The following is an 18882-nucleotide window of genomic DNA, read 5'->3' on the forward strand; positions in this document are numbered from 1 at the left end:
ACGGAAGGAGCCAGGAGGAGTTTATTTACACACAACTCCTCCTGTTGCATTAGGATAATTTAGCACAGTAGCTTGCCAGGCCCTTGGCAAATTAATTATATATGGAAAAAATAAAGAGAATCTACCTAGCGTGAAAGTACTCACCTGTTTTTCTGTTATACAGATGAAGTCCTATGTCTGGAATTCTAAACATTCTATACAAATACACGCTTTAAGAGTACGTTTTAGCATAATTACAAACATTTAGTTTATTTCTCAGCAGAAAATAATAGTGCTTGCTTTATTCATTTACTCTCATCCTATTAAGTTTCCATTAATAACATTACTCTCGAGGGGAGTGCCTAGCCATTCTGCTGCCTGAGGCACAAACTAAAATGACATTCTCCCCATCCCTTCTACTAACCCCCACAACATGTACGACTGATGTGGATGATAGAACATTCTCTGTGCAATATGTTGGCCTTAAGGATAATAATAAAAATATATATGTTTGTTTGTTTGTTTGTTCACTTTAAAATGCAGGTGAATACAAGTAATTATAAGAAGTGTAATTCTTAAGCAATATTACCTCTACCAACAAAGATGAACTTTGTCATCAGTAAAAATAGCATTTCTAAATAGCTCATTTCATCCTGTCATCCAAGTCCCCTTTCTACCCAACCAGCTGCCTAATTACAGGAACACCTCGCCCTGTGTGTATCTGGCCTATATTTTCCAGTAATGCATTTTATGAATCTGATAAACCTGTCTTTTGTTGTAGGGAGTGATCATTTGTGGTAATGTTAGTAATAATAGTCCATATGTTTATGAATTGGGAGCCTAAATTGCAGTTTATGTGTTATGTTACGTGAAATAAAAATGCAAAACTGTGAAAAATATAAAGCAGTAGTAAAAAGCATTTCCGTTTATTTCCTCAGTTGTGTGCTTGTTATGTAAAACTGTAAGTTAAGTGTTGTAGAAGATGCAATATAAATATTTCTGTTTTGAAAGCCTGGCAAAATGGTGTTTTGTATAGAGGTTCAAATAAAAACATGTTCTTTTTTTTTTAGTTAGTGAAGAAGAACAAATATTCCCAGCTGAGGTGAATTTGTTCAATTACGAAAGAAAGAAACGGAGGTTGACTAATTAAAAATATTACCATTTTACTACAGCACTATTGACGACTACATTTGCATAAACACACTGACCACATTAATGTGTGTAGCTTTGTGTACAGACACATTTTTGAATTTTTGATCATTAATGAATTAAATAAGGTTGTAAACTATATTAATATTCTTGTTTGAGGTTTTATTGGCTAACAGGATCAACACTTCTATCAAAGTTAGGAGTGCAACAATAATTTTATCAAGTTTGGTGAACAATATTTGTTTAAAATGCTTCATCATATATTAAAGACATTTAAACTTTACCCACTGTTATCATCAAAGCAAATAGAATATATAAAACAACAAATATTTATTTTTAACATTCTATAGCAGTGGTTCCCAAACACAGTCCTTAAGGCACCCTAGAGCAGTCCAGGGGCATAATTTACTAAAGTTCGATTTTGGTGATTGAAGGGATTTGAGATTCTGTTTCAATTTGATTTCCAATCGATTTGGGTTGAACAGATTTACTAAAGCCCAAATCGAATGTCAAATCGATTCTATTTTTAGATTCAATTCATAGCTCAATAGAAATCGAATTTCTAAAAACATTGATGTTTTCCCATAGAACAACATGAAATCCCCTAATTTATTAAGGTTTGATTTGAAATGGACCCCCAAATTGAACCTCAAATCAAACCTCAAATCTCCAAATGTATAGAATGATCTTGGACATTCAATTTTGCCTTCTAACCCCATTCCAAAGATAGGAAAATGATAGTGATGACTTTTTATGTACCCAAAAACACATAGGGCACTGTGAAAGTTGCAAAAATAGATGCCCAAGGCAATGGTATGATGTGCACCTACCTATACCTTGCAAAATACCACCTGACTAGAAAAACTCTGTTGTTTAGTACTGCACAAAAAACAAGAGTGAAGTAAGTGCCTATCCAAATTCTGCCCATGATGCTTACATCCTCACTAACTCTTCCCTGTATGTCTTAAATCTTGTTGGACAAATTGCAGAGGGATGGTTGTTGTATAAGATAGCAGTAATTGTAAAAAAAAATAAAAAATATAGAGGTACATATGAACACCCAATCCTTGTCAGAATATGTTTGTTTGTTTGTTTGTTTGTTTCTAATACTATTTTTTACAAAATGTATCTTTTTATGTCAACATTTAATAAAAATCATCTTTTTGCTCAGCTGCTGTTTATTGCATAATCGCGCAAAAATTAATAAAAAATATATTTTCAAGTATAAAACAATGTCATGAGTGTGTTTCTCCTTTAATTAGTGAACATGTTATACATTTGGACAAATAGGAAGCAATGAGGGTGTACTAATCGATTTTACATTCTATTTGGCTGGGGAATTCAATGGGGATTTGAGGTTCGATTAGGAAGGGATTTCATAGGTTAAATTCTAAAACCCTTCTAAACATGAATCAACATTGAATTTGATTTTAAAATCAAAATCGATTTTTAGCGTATAAGATAAAATTCAAAAAGTTTAGAAAGACCAAACAATTGATTTCAATCGATTTGGAAGATTCATTAAACGGCCCCTTCCAAAACGGAATTTTAGTAAATATACCCCCAGGTTTTAAGGATATCCATGGCTAAGCACATATGGTTTAATCAAGATGACTGAGGTTCTAATTAATTCACTGGTGCTCAATGGCTATTCTTAAAACTTGGTCTGTTTGGGTGCCTTGAAGACTGCGTTTGGGAAACACTGTTCTACAGGACAAACATTGGAGCTGGAATGTAAACATAATATTGCTTAACATTAAATAATTTAATATATTTGATCATTTAGGTTTCCTGTCACATACAGTACATCTGGTCATTGTAGGTGTGATGGCAGATTCTTGCAAGCAAGAGCAGATTACTTGGACAGTGCACCAGTAATGAAGGGAAATAAGAGAACAGTGATTTAAAGTGAGGTCAAGTATTTGTTGGGGTTGTAACAAATGAAGTGTATAATATTACTATCACCCTTGTTATATCAGACTTTTATTATTGCCGGACTTCTGCAGTTTAATAATATTGTACAAGAATACATAACTTTTTTTACATTTTAAACCATCATGGACAGACGATTGCTAGAAAATGTAAGGTAGACATGACTATCAATGTACTCTGTTGTGTTTACAGAAGATGAAACTCAATGATGGAAACAATTTGATGCTTGTACTGTCTCATATATCACTGATATGCTATGCTTAGTCATTTGAATTTCTTGTCTTATTATCAATTCCAGTGTGGATTGTCCAGGGACTGAAGGTAGATCTAATATTTAATAAAACTCCCATCTTTAACAGAGCCGCAGGACAAGGCACGCAAAACAAAACTTTGATTATTATGTTATTACATTTATCATTGAATTTTTATACAAAAATGTTATTAAATAATGCAATTAAATACAGTAAATACAAATGTTTTATTATAAGGTGGTCGCTGTAGAGCATTACTGTGGGCTATATTTTTGATAGGCTAGTGTTAATTTCTAGACATAAATAATTAATAGCTAAAAGTATTTGTAGAATTTTTTTTCCAAGTTTTCCTTCTCCTGACATAGGGCGAGATACATCAAGCACCGCCTCTTGCCTGTTATATATCCCGCCACTCACCACATGCATATCAGTATTTATTAATGCCATGTGCATGAAGAGAACCACAAAGGACAGCTCTTGCGATGATAGGACTTCCAGAGTTGTCCTTTGCAATGATAGGACTTCCTTCTCATATACAACCATATCTGAGAAAGATCTGGTTGGATCCCTCTCAGAGAGGCAGAAACATAGGTCTGAAGTGGGCAATGCCATATAGAGATAGTGTAGCCTACCGCATCCAAGCTCCAGAATCTATTGCATTCCAGGACTCTGTGCATATGCGCTACACCGCCAAACATCTGAATATGGCATTTATGGAGGTTTGGCCACATTTTTAAGTTTCCTGCATTCCGTCCATAATGCTCTTATGTATATTATGTTTCCTTTACTAAAAATACAGTATTTAAAATCTGTTCTCTGCGGAACTAATAGAAGTATATATTGGTGATGCTACTTACACTCTGTATCCTTTAGATTACAATCAGAAGAATATCACTTTTACACCAAATTCCTGGGACAGATCCATTTCACACTGAAGCGCCAACCTGGGTTATTCCCGGGTCGGTGGCCTTCACACTGCACACAGGTGCAGTGCCGGATGTTTGGATATGACATCATCTCTATATGCCGGGAATGTGGCTCTCCCGATGCTGCAAATGGGACTCGGGGTGGATGACCCAGGTTATCTGTTCACACGAGTCCTTCCCAGGGGATGCAGTCAATATACTGGCTGTCGGGATCCTGGCGCTCAGGAGACCGACGCCAGAATCCCGACAGCTGGTGAAATACTGATGCCCGGAATCCCAACAAACGCTGGGTATTCCCACTCGGTTGGTGGATCCACGCTACCAAGAAAGTGGGAATAGAAACAGTGGTGAGCAAAGTGAGCCACTGGGCCCGATGCATGGCGAGTGCAGCAAGCCCGTGATAGGACTCACTGCCTGGATTCCAACAGATGGAATGCCGCTATCGGTATAGTGACAGCCGGCATCCCATTTGCCAGAATATATGCCAATATAGTGGATAGACCCAAAACAGTGCTGTAGGTATTCTTCCTATTTAATAGGGTTCAGAAGTAATTCCTCTGTCTTCTTGATAGGTAAAATCCCTTTCTATTCTCCTGTCTTCAATACATGAAAGAGAGAGGGAAGAAAACAGGGGGTACACTGGTAAAATCACTTCATCAAATTCTCATCTCTTCAGGTAACTCCCACACAGGTTCACTCAACTAAATATGTGAAGCACAGACACATAAATGTTGCTTTCACCACTTCATGGACGAAGGAGCCCGAACTCTCTCAGTGGTCCAGTGTGTAGAAGGCAGGTATTCCACCAAACTGCTGTTACTTACTAATCATAGGGAAAAGATACTCCAGTAATCATATGGTGACTAGTGATGAGCGGGTTCGGTTCCTCGGAATCCGAACCCCCCCGAACTTCACCCTTTTTACACGGGTCCGAAGCAGACTCGGATCCTCCCGCCTTGCTCGGTTAACCCGAGCGCGCCCGAACGTCATCATCCCGCTGTCGGATTCTCGCGAGATTCGGATTCTATATAAGGAGCCACGCGTCGCCGCCATTTTTCACTCGTGCATTGGAAATGATAGTGAGAGGACGTGGCTGGTGTCCTCTCACTTTGTTTCAGGGGGCTGCAGTGCAAATATCTTTATTCTGTGGACCAGCATTATTATAGGAGGAGTACAGTGCAGAGTTTTGCTGACCAGTGACCACCAGTATTATACGTTGTCTGCCTGAAAAACGCTCCATATCTGTGCTCAGTGTGCTGCATATATCTGTGCTCACACTGCTTTATTGTGGGAACTGGGGACCAGCAGTATTATATAGGAGGAGTACAGTGCAGAGTTTTGCTGACCAGTGACCACCAGTATTATACGTTCTCTGCCTGAAAAACGCTCCATATCTGTGCTCAGTGTGCTGCATATATCTGTGCTCACACTTCTTTATTGTGGGGACTGGGGACCAGCAGTATTATATAGGAGGAGTACAGTGCAGAGTTTTGCTGACCAGTGACCACCAGTATTATACGTTCTCTGCCTGAAAAACGCTCCATATCTGTGCTGCATTGTAGTATATAGTAGGAGTACAGTGCATAATTTTGCTGACCACCAGTATATAATATATAGGAGTACGGTACAGAAAGCCACTGCTCTACCTACCTCCGTGTCGTCAAGTATACTATCCATCCATACCTGTGGTGCATTTCAGTTTTGCACAGTTTGCTGACCACCAGTATATAATATATAGCAGTACGGTACAGTAGGCCACTGCTCTACCTACCTCTGTGTCGTCAAGTATACTATCCATCCATACCTGTGGTGCATTTCAGTTTTGCACAGTTTGCTGACCACCAGTATATAATATATAGCAGTACGGTACAGTAGGCCACTGCTCTACCTACCTCTGTGTCGTCAAGTATACTATCCATCCATACCTGTGGTGCATTTAAGTTGTGAGCAGTATATATAGTAGTAGGCCATTGCTATTGATATATTACTGGCATATAATTCCACACATTAAAAAATGGAGACCAAAAATGTGGAAGGTAAATTAGAAAAAGATCAAGATCCACTTCCACCTCGTGCTGAAGCTGCTGCCACTAGTCATGGCCGAGACGATGAAATGCCATCAACGTCGTCTGCCAAGGCCGATGCCCAATGTCATAGTAGAGAGCATGTAAAATCCAAAACATAAAAGTTAAGTAAAATGACCCAAAAATCAAAATTAAAAGCGTCTGAGGAGAAGCGTAAACTTGCCAATATGCCATTTATGACACGGAGTGGCAAGGAACGGCTGAGGCCCTGGCCTATGTTCATGGCTAGCGGTCAGCTTCACATGAGGATGGAAGCACTCATCCTCTCGCTAGAAAAATGAAAAGACTTAAGCTGGCAAAAGCACAGCAAAGAACTGTGCGTTCTTCTAAATTACAAATCCCCAAGGAGAGTCCAATTGTGTCGGGTGCGATGCCTGACCTTCCCAACACTGGACTTGAAGAGGTGGCGCCTTCCACCATTTGCACGCCCCCTGCAAGTGCTGGAAGGAGCACCCGCAGTCCAGTTCCTGATAGTCAAATTGAAGATGTTACTGTTGAAGTACACCAGGATGAGGATATGGGTGTTGCTGGCGCTGAGGAGGAAATTGACAAGGAGGATTCTGATGGTGAGGTTGTTTGTTTAAGTCAGGCACCCGGGGAGACACCTGTTGTCCGTGGGACGAATATGGCCATTGACATGCCTGGTCAAAATACAAAAAAAAATCACCTCTTCGGTGTGGAATTATTTTAACATAAATGCGGACAACAGGTGTCAAGCCGTGTGTTGCCTTTGTCAAGCTGTAATTAGTAGGGGTAAGGACGTTAACCACCTCGGAACATCCTCCCTTATACGTCAACTGCAGCGCATTCATCATAAGTCAGTGACAAGTTCAAAAACTTTGGATGACAGCGGAAGCAGTCCACTGACCACTAAATCCCTTCCTCTTGTAACCAAGCTCCTGCAAACCACACCACCAACTCCCTCAGTGTCAATTTCCTCCTTACACAGGAAAGCCAATAGTCCTGCAGGCCATGTCACTGTCACGTCTGACGAGTCCTCTCCTGCCTGGGATTCCTCCGATGCATCCTTGAGTGTAACGCCTCCTGCTGCTGGCGCTGCTGTTGTTGCTGCTGGGAGTCGATCGTCATCCCAGAGGGGAAGTCGGAAGACCACTTGTACTACTTCCAGTAAGCATTTGACTGTCCAACAGTCCTTTGCGAGGAAGATGAAATATCACAGCAGTCATCCTGCTGCAAAACGGATAACTCAGGCCTTGGCAGCCTGGGCGGTGAGAAACGTGTTTCCGTTATCCACCGTTAATTCACAGGCAACTACAGACTTGATTGAGGTACTGTGTCCCCGGTACCAAATACCATCTAGGTTCCATTTCTCTAGGCAGGCGATACCGAAAATGTACACAGACCTCAGAAAAAGAGTCACCAGTGTCCTAAAAAATGCAGTTGTACCAAATGTCCACTTAACCACGGACATGTGGACAAGTGGAGCAGGGCAGACTCAGGACTATATGACTGTGACAGCCCACTGGGTAGATGTATTGCCTCCCGCAACAAGAACAGCAGCGGCGGCACCAGTAGCAGCATCTCGCAAACGCCAACTCGTTCCTAGGCAGGCTACGCTTTGTATCACCGCTTTCCAGAAGAGGCACACAGCTGACAACCTCTTACGGAAACTGAGGAACATCATCGCAGAATGGCTTACCCCAAATGGACTCTCCTGGGGATTTGTGACATCAGACAACGCCACCAATATTGTGCGTGCATTACATCTGGGCACATTCCAGCACATCCCATGTTTTGCACATACATTGAATTTGGTGGTGCAGAATTATTTAAAAAACGACAGGGGTGTGCAAGAGATGCTGTCGGTGGCCCGAAGAATTGCGGGCCACTTTCGGCATTCAGCCACCGCGTGCCGAAGACTGGAGCACCAGCAAACAGTCCTGAACCTGCCCTGCCATCATCTGAAGCAAGAGGTGGTAACGAGGTGGAATTCAACCCTCTATATGCTTCAGAGGATGGAGGAGCAGCAAAAGGCCATTCAAGCCTATACATCTGCCTACGATATAGGCAAAGGAGGGGGAATGCACCTGACTCAAGTGCAGTGGAGAATGATTTCAACGTTGTGCAAGGTTCTGCAACCCTTTGAACTTGCCACACGTGAAGTCAGTTCAGACACTGCCAGCCTGAGTCAGGTCATTCCCCTCATCAGGCTTTTGAAGAAGAAGCTGGATACATTGAAGGAGGAGCTAAAACAGAGTGATTCCGCTAGGCATGTGGGACTTGTGGATGGAGCCCTTAATTCGCTAAACCAGGATTCACGGGTGGTCAATCTGTTGAAATCAGAGCACTACATTTTGGCCACCGCGCTCGATCCTAGATTTAAAACCTACGTTGGATCTCTCTTTCCGGCAGACACAAGTCTGCAGAGGTTCAAAGACCTGCTGGTGAGAAAATTGTCAAGTCAAGCGGAACGTGACCCGTCAACAGCTCCTCCTTCACATTCTCCCGCAACTGGGGGAGCGAGGAAAAGGCTAAGAATTCCGAGCCCAGCCGCTGGCGGTGATGCAGGGCAGTCTGGAGCGAGTGCTGACATCTGGTCCGGACTGAAGGACCTGCCAACGATTACTGACATGTCGTCTACTGTCACTGCATATGATTCTCTCACCATTGAAAGAATGGTGGAGGATTATATGAGTGACCGCATCCAAGTAGGCACGTCAGACAGTCCGTACGTAAACTGGCAGGAAAAAGAGGCAATTTGGAGGCCCTTGCAGAAACTGGCTTTATTTTACCTAAGTTGCCCCCCCTCCAGTTAGTACTCCGAAAGAGTGTTTAGTGCAGCCGCTCACCTTGTCAGCAATCGGCGTACGAGGTTACTTCCAGAAAATGTGGAGAAGATGATGTTCATCAAAATGAATTATAATCAATTCCTCCGTGGAGACATTCAACAGCAGCAATTGCCTCCAGAAAGTACACAGGGAGCTGAGATGGTGGATTCCAGTGGGGACGAATTAATAATCTGTGAGGAGGGGGATGTACACAGTGAAAGGGGTGAGGAATCGGACGATGAGGAGGAGGTGGACATCTTGCCTCTGTAGAGCCAGTTTGTGCAAGGAGAGATTGATTGCTTCTTTTTTGGTGGGGGCCCAAACCAACCAGTCATTTCAGTCACAGTCATGTGGCAGACCCTGTCGCTGAAATGATGGGTTCGTTAAAGTGTGCATGTCCTGTTTATACAACATAAGGGTGGGTGGGAGGGCCCAAGGACAATTCCATCTTGCACCTCTTTTTTCTTTCATTTTTCTTTGCATCATGTGCTGTTTGGGGACTATTTTTTTAAAGTGCCATCCTGCCTGACACTGCAGTGCCACTCCTAGATGGGCCAGGTGTTTGTGTCGGCCACTTGTGATGCTTAGCTTAGCCATCCAGCGACCTTGGTGCACCTCTTTTTTTTTGCATCATGTGCTGTTTGGGGACTATTTTTTAAATCTGCCATCCTGTCTGACACTGCAGTGCCACTCCTAGATGGGCCAGGTGTTTGTGTCGGCCACTTGGGTCGCTTAGCTTAGTCACACAGCTACCTCATTGCACCTCTTTTTTTCTTTGCATCATGTGCTGTTTGGGGACTATTTTTTTGAAGTGCCATCCTGTCTGACACTGCAGTGCCACTCCTAGATGGGCCAGGTGTTTGTGTCGGCCACTTGGGTCGCTTAGCTTAGTCATCCAGTGACCTCGGTGCAAATTTTAGGACTAAAAATAATATTGTGAGGTGTGAGGTGTTCAGAATAGACTGAAAATGAGTGGAAATTATGGTTATTGAGGTTAATAATACTATGGGATCAAAATGACCCCCAAATTCTATGATTTAAGCTGTTTTTGAGGGTTTTTGTAAAAAAAACACCCGAATCCAAAACACGGCCGCGGAACCGAATCCAAAATTAAAACACAAAACCCGAAAAATTTCCGGTGCACATCACTAGTTTTAACTAATAGTTTAATAATGCCTGGATATTGTTTATAGCTCCACCTAACTGAAAGACAACTATTTTATAAACTTTTCTTATAGTGGAACAAAAACAACTTAAAATACACATAGAGAAATAAAATAATTTATCTTGTCACATGCAAGAGTACCAGCAGCCTCTTTACTACTTACACACTGGGACATGATACAGGAGGACTCTTTGTGTGTGTGTCTCTATCTCAAGACCCAAATGGTTTAGTTGCATAACTGTTTACACAGGACTTGGATACCCAGGCGGGGAGGAGGAGAAGCTGGGATCCCTGTGTCACTTACAGCTCTCTCCACCTTCCTATCTCTCCTCTGGTCAGAAAGCTCTCTCAGTAGTTCATGAAACATGATATTCCTGGGTCTCTACCTGCACTGCATACTGTCCTGCTCGCATTCTGGCTGCTGGTTCTGCTGCTGCTTAAGAGGTAAAGCTAGTGATATCAGGCCCAGGGTACAGTATGCCCTGCATTCCCCCCTTAATTTGGCTATGGCTACAGCTGCTGCCGGTCATGATATTAAAACATCTACTAATGGTGCTCAAGGGGCAGAAAGTTTAGGAATGGCACATGAAATCGAAATCTTTCACAGTGTTAAAAAAGAGGTACAGGTGTCCCTTTAAAAAGCAACAAATTAGTACCAACCAAAAAAAGAACACTAAGGCTCAAACTTTGTGTTAACAAATAGCTGAGGAGAGTCTATTGGTGACCACATTAGCTATATGTAAGTTTGACATTTCTCACATTGCCCTCGTAGAGAAGCCTCTTTCACGTCCCGTCACCATTTCTGCACCACCTGCATATATGGGGAGCAAGTAAAGATGATGATGAGGACATAATAGAAATTGAGGATTTTGTGTGGAAGTGGAACAGGATGAGGGGGAGAATTGTATACTACTGCTATTTGATTCAAATGAGGATAATGAGGATGATGTTGATGATGTTTGTGTAAGCCAGCCAACAGTGACTGCAGTTTTTGCCTGTGATTAAAAGAAAGTGGGATTATTTTTACCCAAATCTTGCCAACATTTGTGAAGGCATCTGCTCCATTTGTGAGGCCAAAGTTAGTAGAGGTAGGGATGTTGGCCACCTAGGCATCTCCTTCATGTTACGCCATTTGTGGCAAGTTCATGAAATTTATTTTACAAAATTCTAATGTAATTAACACTCTCATCATCAACCTCCTCATTATTGATTGGAGGTAGTCTTTCCAAAAAATTGGTTGGTGGGGGCTCAAACAAACCAAGCACTTCAGCCACAAAAGTGACAGTTCCTATCACTGAAGTGTTTGGTCTGTCCAATGACAATTCTATCTTGCACACTTTTTTCATAATGGGCTGTATTTTGGGGTGCATTGGGAATGGTCTTTGCATTACAAATTTGCAATACATTTTTACACATATATACAGTACTGTGCAAAAGTTTTAGGCAGGTCTGGTAAAATGCTGCAAAGTAAGAATGCTTTAAAAAATGGAAGTGTTAATAGTTTATTTTTTTTTAAAAAATTAACAAAATACAAAGTGAATGAACAGAAGAGAAAACTAAATCAAATAAATATTTGGTGTGACCACCCTTTGCCTTTAAAACAGCACCAATTATTCTTGGTACACTTGCACACAGTTTTTGACGGAACATTTACCCAGCCAGCCTTTAGCCAATATTAATGAAGAATATTGTGAGGTGGTCAAAACTGAGTGGAAAAATAGGATTTTGATAACCTACCGGTAAATCCTTTTCTCCTAGTCCTTAGAGGATGCTGGGGACGACATCTAGACCATGGGGTATAGACGGAATCTGCAGGAGACATGGGCACTCCAAAGACTTTTCATTGGGTGTGAACTGGCTTCTCCCTCTATGCCCCTCCTCCAGACCTCAGTTGTAGGAACTGTGCCCAGGGAGACTGACATTTCAAGGAAAGGAATTACTTAATTAGTGGTGAGATATCTACCAACTCACACCCTCAACCATGCCGCACACATGGCATTCAACATAACACATGCCAACAGGCATGAACTAATTGCAGCAACATGCTGAAACCAAGATAACACAACTTGTGTAACTATAATAACTAAACTGCAGGTAAAGTACGCACTGGGACGGGCGCCCAGCATCCTCTACGGACTAGAAGAAAAGTATTTACCGGTAGGCTATCAAAATCCTATTTTCTCATACGTCCTAGAGGATGCTGGGGACGACATCAAGACCATGGGGTCTATACCAAAGCTCCAGTACGGGCGGGAGAGTGCGGATGACCCTGCAGCACCGATTGACCAAACTTTAGGTCCTCATCAGCCAAGGTGTCATACTTGTAGAACTTAGCAAATGTGTTTGACCCTGACCAAGTAGCTGCTCGGCAAAGTTGTAATGCCGAGACCCCCCCAGGCAGCTGCCCAGGATGAGCCCACCTTCCTAGTGGAGTGGGCCTTTACCGACGTCAGTAACGGTAATCCAGCCGTAGTATGAGCTTGCTGAATCGTATTTCTTATCCAACGTGCAATAGTCTGCTTGGAAGCAGGACAGCCAATCTTGTTGTGATCATACAGGACAAACAGAGCCTCTGTTTTCCGTATACGAGCTGTTCTAGCAACAAAGATTTTCAAAGCTCTAACCACATCTAGAGACTTTGAATCAGTGAATGTGTCAGTAACTACTGGCACCACAATAGGTTGGTTTATGTGAAAAGCAGAAACCACCTTTGGAAGAAAATGTTGGCGAGTTCGCAACTCTGCCCTATCTTCATGGAAAATCAGGTAAGGGCTCTTGTGAGACAAGGCCCCCAATTCCGACACCTGCCTTGCGGATGCCAATGCCAAAAGCATCACCACTTTCCAAGTGAGAAACTTCAACTCTATCTTTTGTAGAGGCTCAAACCAATCCGATTGAAGGAACTGCAATACCACGTTAAGGTCCCATGGTGCCACTGGAGGCACGAATGGAGGCTGGATGTGCAGAACCCCTTTCACGAAGGTCTGAACCTCTGAAAGAGAGGCCAATTGTTTTTGGAAGAACACTGACAAGGCCGAAATCTGGACCTTGATTGATCCCAATCGTAGGCCCGTCTCCACACCATCCTGCAAAAAATGGAGAAAACGCCCTAAGTGAAACTCTTCCGTAGGAGCTTTCTTGGATTCACACCAAGACACATATTTTCTCCAAATACGGTGGTAATGTTTTGACGTTACTCCCTTTCTGGCCTGAATAAGGGTGGGGATGACCTCCTTAGGAATACCCTTCCTGGCTAGGATACGGCGCACAACAGCCATGCCGTCAAACGTAGCCACGGTAAGTCTTGGTACACCCCTGGCCCCTGCTGCAGCAGGTCCTCCCGAGGAGGAAGAGGCCGAGGATCTCCTATGAGTAACTGCTGAAGATCTGGGTACCAAGCCCTTCTTGGCCAGTCTGGGGCAATGAAGATTGCTCGAACCCTTGTCTTTCTTATGATCCTGAGTACTTTTGGGATCAGCGGAAGTGGAGGGAAAACATACACTGACGGAAACACCCACTGGGTCACCAGTGCATCCACTGCTACTGCTTGAGGGTCTCTCGACTTGGAACAGTATCTCTGTAGCTTCTTGTTGAGATGAGACGCCATCATGTCTATTTGAGGAACTCCCCAAAGACTTGTCACCTCTGCGAAGACTTCTTGGTGATGGCCCCACTCTCCTGGATGGAGATCGTGTCTGCTGAGGAAGTCTGCTTCCCAGTTGTCTACTCCCGGAATGAATATTCCCGAAAGAGCTTGTAGATGTTTTTCTGTTAAGCAGAGGATTTTTGTCGCCTCTGCCATTGCCGCTCTGCTTTTCGTTCCGCCCTGCCTGTTTATAGATGCGACTGCTGTTACATTGTCCGCCTGGATCAGCACGGGACGGTCTTGAAGAAGATGTACCGCTTGTTGAAGGCCGTTGTAAATGGCTCTTAGCTCCAGAACGTTTATGTGAAGGCAGGCTTCCTGTTGTGACCAACGACCCTGGAAGTTTTCTCCCTGAGAGACTGCTCCCCAGCCTCGAAGACTTGCGTCCGTGGTTACTAGGACCCAGTCCTGAATCTCGAACCTGCGTCCCTCTAGCAGGTGAGAGCTGTGCAACCACCACAGGAGTGAAATCCTGTTTTTTGACGACAGGATTATCTTTCTGTGCATGTGTAGGTGTGACCTCGACCACTTGTCCAACAGGTCCCACTGGAACACTCTGGCATGGAACCTGCTAAACTGTATGGCCTCGTAGGCCACCACCATCTTCCCCAACAACCGAATGCACTGATGGATCGACACACTTGATGGTTTCAATGTCTGTTTTACCATTTTCTGGATTTCCAGAGCCTTTTCCAGCGGAAGAAATACTCTCTGAACTTCTGTGTCCAGAATCATCCCGAGGAAAGACAACCTTGTCGTTGGTTCCAACTGTGGCCAAAATTTACTAAGAATTCGAGTTTGTCCGATTTGTGTTTTTTTTTCTAAGTCCCAATCCGGGAATTCACTAAGCACCAATCTTGGCAGTGTTTTGACTATTCGTAATGGTTTGATTAGCAAAGTTCAGAAATACGAATGAATAGACCATCGGTAAAACGCAGCTGTTATTTCATACAATACGGGAATTCACTATTCATTCGTATTTGGGTGTTAGTTTCTGAGTGCTCAATTGCGGTCGTATTTTTTTGCGATTCGGTAAAAAAAAGCGGCAAAAAAATAAACCTGCTTTTTTCAATCGTGTTTTCATGTGTTGCATCTCAAAAATCAATCACACCTGAATACGGATGCCTATAAAAGGATGTTAGGCCCAATTCAATCCACCTACACTCAGAAATGGCAGCAGGACTGTGGGCCAGTGATATTTTGTGTGCTGTGGGATTCCTCAGACTCAGACATCAGCCTGTAAGTAACCAGGGCCAACAAACTGAACATGGTCAGTAGGTTGTACAGGTTCCGCGGAGGCTGCGCAGGCCTCGTTTTTTTAGGGGGCGTTTAAACTTGAACGCATTGTCCTATGATATGGTCATACAGATGTTCCGTCTAAATCGTAACAACATTTTCCGTCTGTATGACCTTGTCAAACTGGGCCTAGACCCTGAGACAGCACGCTCTCGCTCTGTCTCAGGCCTGCACAAACTCCTGGCTGTGTTGCACTTTATGGCTACTGGCAGCTTTCAGACTGTGTCTGGAGATGTCATAGGAATCTCACAGCCCTCATTTTCCAGATTATTAACACAGGTGATGTATACCTAACTACCTCTTCTGTTTTTTGTTTGTTTTAATTTCTCGGTGGCCAGTTCTGTCCTAAAATCTCATGTTTATTGTTCTTTCAAATATACATACAGGTGTTGGCTGTTTTGCAGCCCCACATCGATGCCTCAATCTGCTTCCCTACCCAGGAGTCTCAGTGGCATGACATCAAGGTAGATTTCTATGAGCTGGCTGGCATGCCCAATGTGCTTGGAGCCATAGATTGCACACACATTCAGCTGAGACCACCTAGGGGCAGGCAGCACATATATACTAATCGCCATTTCGAACACTCCACAAATGTGCAGGTGGTTTGTGATGCAAATCTCAAAATAATGAGTGTTGTTGCTGGTTACCCTGGGGGCTGCCATGACTCCTTCATCCTCAGTCAGACATCCCTCTTTGATAAGTTTGAGGACGGACAAATGCCAGATGGATGGCTGCTGGGTATGTAATTTGATATGTGTAGGCCTGCGTATACTTTGTCCAAATACAGGGGCAGATGTATTAACCTGTAGAAGGCATAAGGAAGTGAGAAACCAGTGATATGTGCAAGGTGATAAAGGCACCAGCCAATCAGCTCCAATATGTAAATGAACATTTAGGAACAGATTGTCCGCTGCCTTTATAACCTTGCACATATCACTGGTTTTCACTTCCTTATGCCTTCTACAGGTTAATACATCTGCCCCACAGTGTGTTACTTATGTGTTGCTGTATCTTAACATGAATCACGTTACTATATCTGTCTTTTAGATGATGGAGGATATGGCTGTTTCTCTTGGCTTCTAATTCCATTTCCCGACCTGATACCCCTGCTGAACACAATTACAATAATGCACATAAGTCCACGCGGAATGTGATAGAAAGATGTTTTGGTGTGCTGAAATCTAGGTTTCGGTGTCTGGATAAGTCTGGTGGCCTTTTGTTGTATAGTCCCTCCAAGGTGTCTCAAATTGTGTTCTGCTGCTGCTTTCTTCATAACATGTGTTTGCAACAACATCTGCCACATGTTGAGGAGGAGGAGGAGGAGGATGAAGAAAGCTGCCAGCAAGCAGAGGAATTAGAGAAATCTGGTGATACTTGGAGTACAGATGTAGGGAGGCAGGTTAGGCAAGAGCTCATCACTCGCTATTTCTAAGGTAAGTTTGTTTTACTTATTTCATTTGTTGTGTAATCATAAATAGATGTTGGCCCATTTTTAGTGTAAAAACCATTACTCAGAATGTGTCTGTCTCCTTGAGACATACAAACATACCCTAGCTTTATGCAAAACAAATGTTGCATGTGTCTTGTGTTTTTTTTTTTAATCTAAACAACAGATTATGAGTGGCATGCATTAAGTCTGGAGAAGTGTTCGTAAACTTGCACTGATAATTTATTACAAGCACACATAATCCACATAGTAATTTATTTAGTATTTTACTTTATGATCGTTTTGGACGTCCTAATGCACAGGTTCTCAAACTCGGCCCTCAGAACCACACACAGTGCATGTTTTGCAGGTAACCCAGTAGAAGCACAGGTGTATGAATTACTCACAGACACATTTTAAAAGGTTCACAGGTGGAGCTAATTATGTCACTTGTGATTCTGTGAGGAGACCTGCAAAACATGCACTGTGTGGGGTCCTGAGGGCTGAGTTTGAGAACCTGTGTTCTAAATAAACAGTCCTCAACATATAATATGTTAGCCTTGATGAATACATGTGTCCCTATGTGTGATGCTCCATCATATTTAAGGGACACAAACTTACTCTCATCAAAAATAATTTATTTTGTAATGTTTGCTGCATTAAACTTGCTGATTTGTAAGGAAATACACAGTTTGCCACATATATACATTATTATCCACATTATTTGTGTTTTGGTTTAGAATTTCTTTTTTTTTTTTGTTTCTGCATCATGTGTAATAACATTATTACTCATTTTTAACACACACAAACATGGCCCAACAATAATGACATTCATTTTGACAATGAATTATCTCAATTCAATGACAACATATTTTACGCAACTCAATTGTGTTGTTCTTGTAATGTTGTATAGAGAAGAAAGGTAAAATAGTTAACAATCACATTGTAATTTGTACTGGCTGCAGGATATGAGAATTATTGGAATCTAGAAAGAGTAATGATTATAAAAAAATCAAGTGGTATGGTTACTTCCTGCTAACATGTATGTGCAGCTCCAACAACATTTCCCTCCTCCAAAAATAAACAAAGATGGTAAAGAATAAATGTGCGTACAAATTTGATGCTGTTGTTTGTAGCACTTGTAATTAATGATGTTGTATAAATTGACAAGGAGCTAAGTGTTATATATATTTAGCCAAACATACACTTACTAACTATTTTTAATTACTTCTCAGAAATGTTAAATTTGTTTGTTTTGTTTTATTTTTTTTTGGGTGCCTGCTTGTCCTGCCCTTTGCCAATAGCACTGTCATGTTGTCGTGCTCTAGTGGAGCGTCTTGGTGGTGATGAGACTGGCGTGATATTTGGAGTAGTCGTACCAGAACTGCTGCTTGTTTGCTGTTGGTGCATGGATCTGAGTGTTTCATTCAGGTTAGTGAGGGTGGCATTGAGTTCACGTGTAGCAGCATTTTGATTGTCTACAATTAGGAATAAACTTTCATTAATCTTTTGATTGTTTTGAAAAATGTTCATATAACTTTGCTGTTGTCTGTGCTGTTCTTCCATTAGTCTGTGCTGTTCTTCCATTATGCGCTGTAAGTTGCCCATGACCTGTGTAATGTCTGTACGCATGAGTTCCATGGTATTGCCAATTCTGGTTGTTTGTTCATTTTGTCTACTCAGATTTCTGGTGATTCTTCTGAGGTGACACTGCAAACATTTGTGTCTGCCTACGCAGGCAATCTTCATTAGTGGCCTGCTGTCTAGCCCAAATGGTCCAAAACACCTGCTCAGGGCCTTGTGTTACTGGTGTTGTTGGGCTGTGTTGTGGTGGTGGTGGTGGTGGTGTGCTTTGCTGTGGTGGTGTACTCACAGGTGCTGGGGGGCTGATTCCTTGGCTTAATGGCTGCATTTCTAATATGATTGTCTCCTCCATGTCACTGTGTTGCAGTTGTTGTGGAGGGATGCTGTTACCAGGACTAGAAGCTGAAATGTATAATAATTCGCCGTTAGCTATCCATATGTTTGATAAATGAAAACAAATCACTACACATGTCATTCACTGTTGCTTTCAGATATTCTGCCTAGCAACATCATCACTCTTAACTTAAATACATACATATGCCTGTTTGTGGCAAATGTTTCTGGTTGCTTAATTGTGAAAGCAAACACTTTAGTTTTATTGTAGATCAGACATACTCCAACATAAAAACACATTGTAACCCATAATGTGTTACCT

This window comes from Pseudophryne corroboree, chromosome 9, assembly GCF_028390025.1.
Source record: "Pseudophryne corroboree isolate aPseCor3 chromosome 9, aPseCor3.hap2, whole genome shotgun sequence".
NCBI lineage: Eukaryota > Metazoa > Chordata > Amphibia > Anura > Myobatrachidae > Pseudophryne > Pseudophryne corroboree.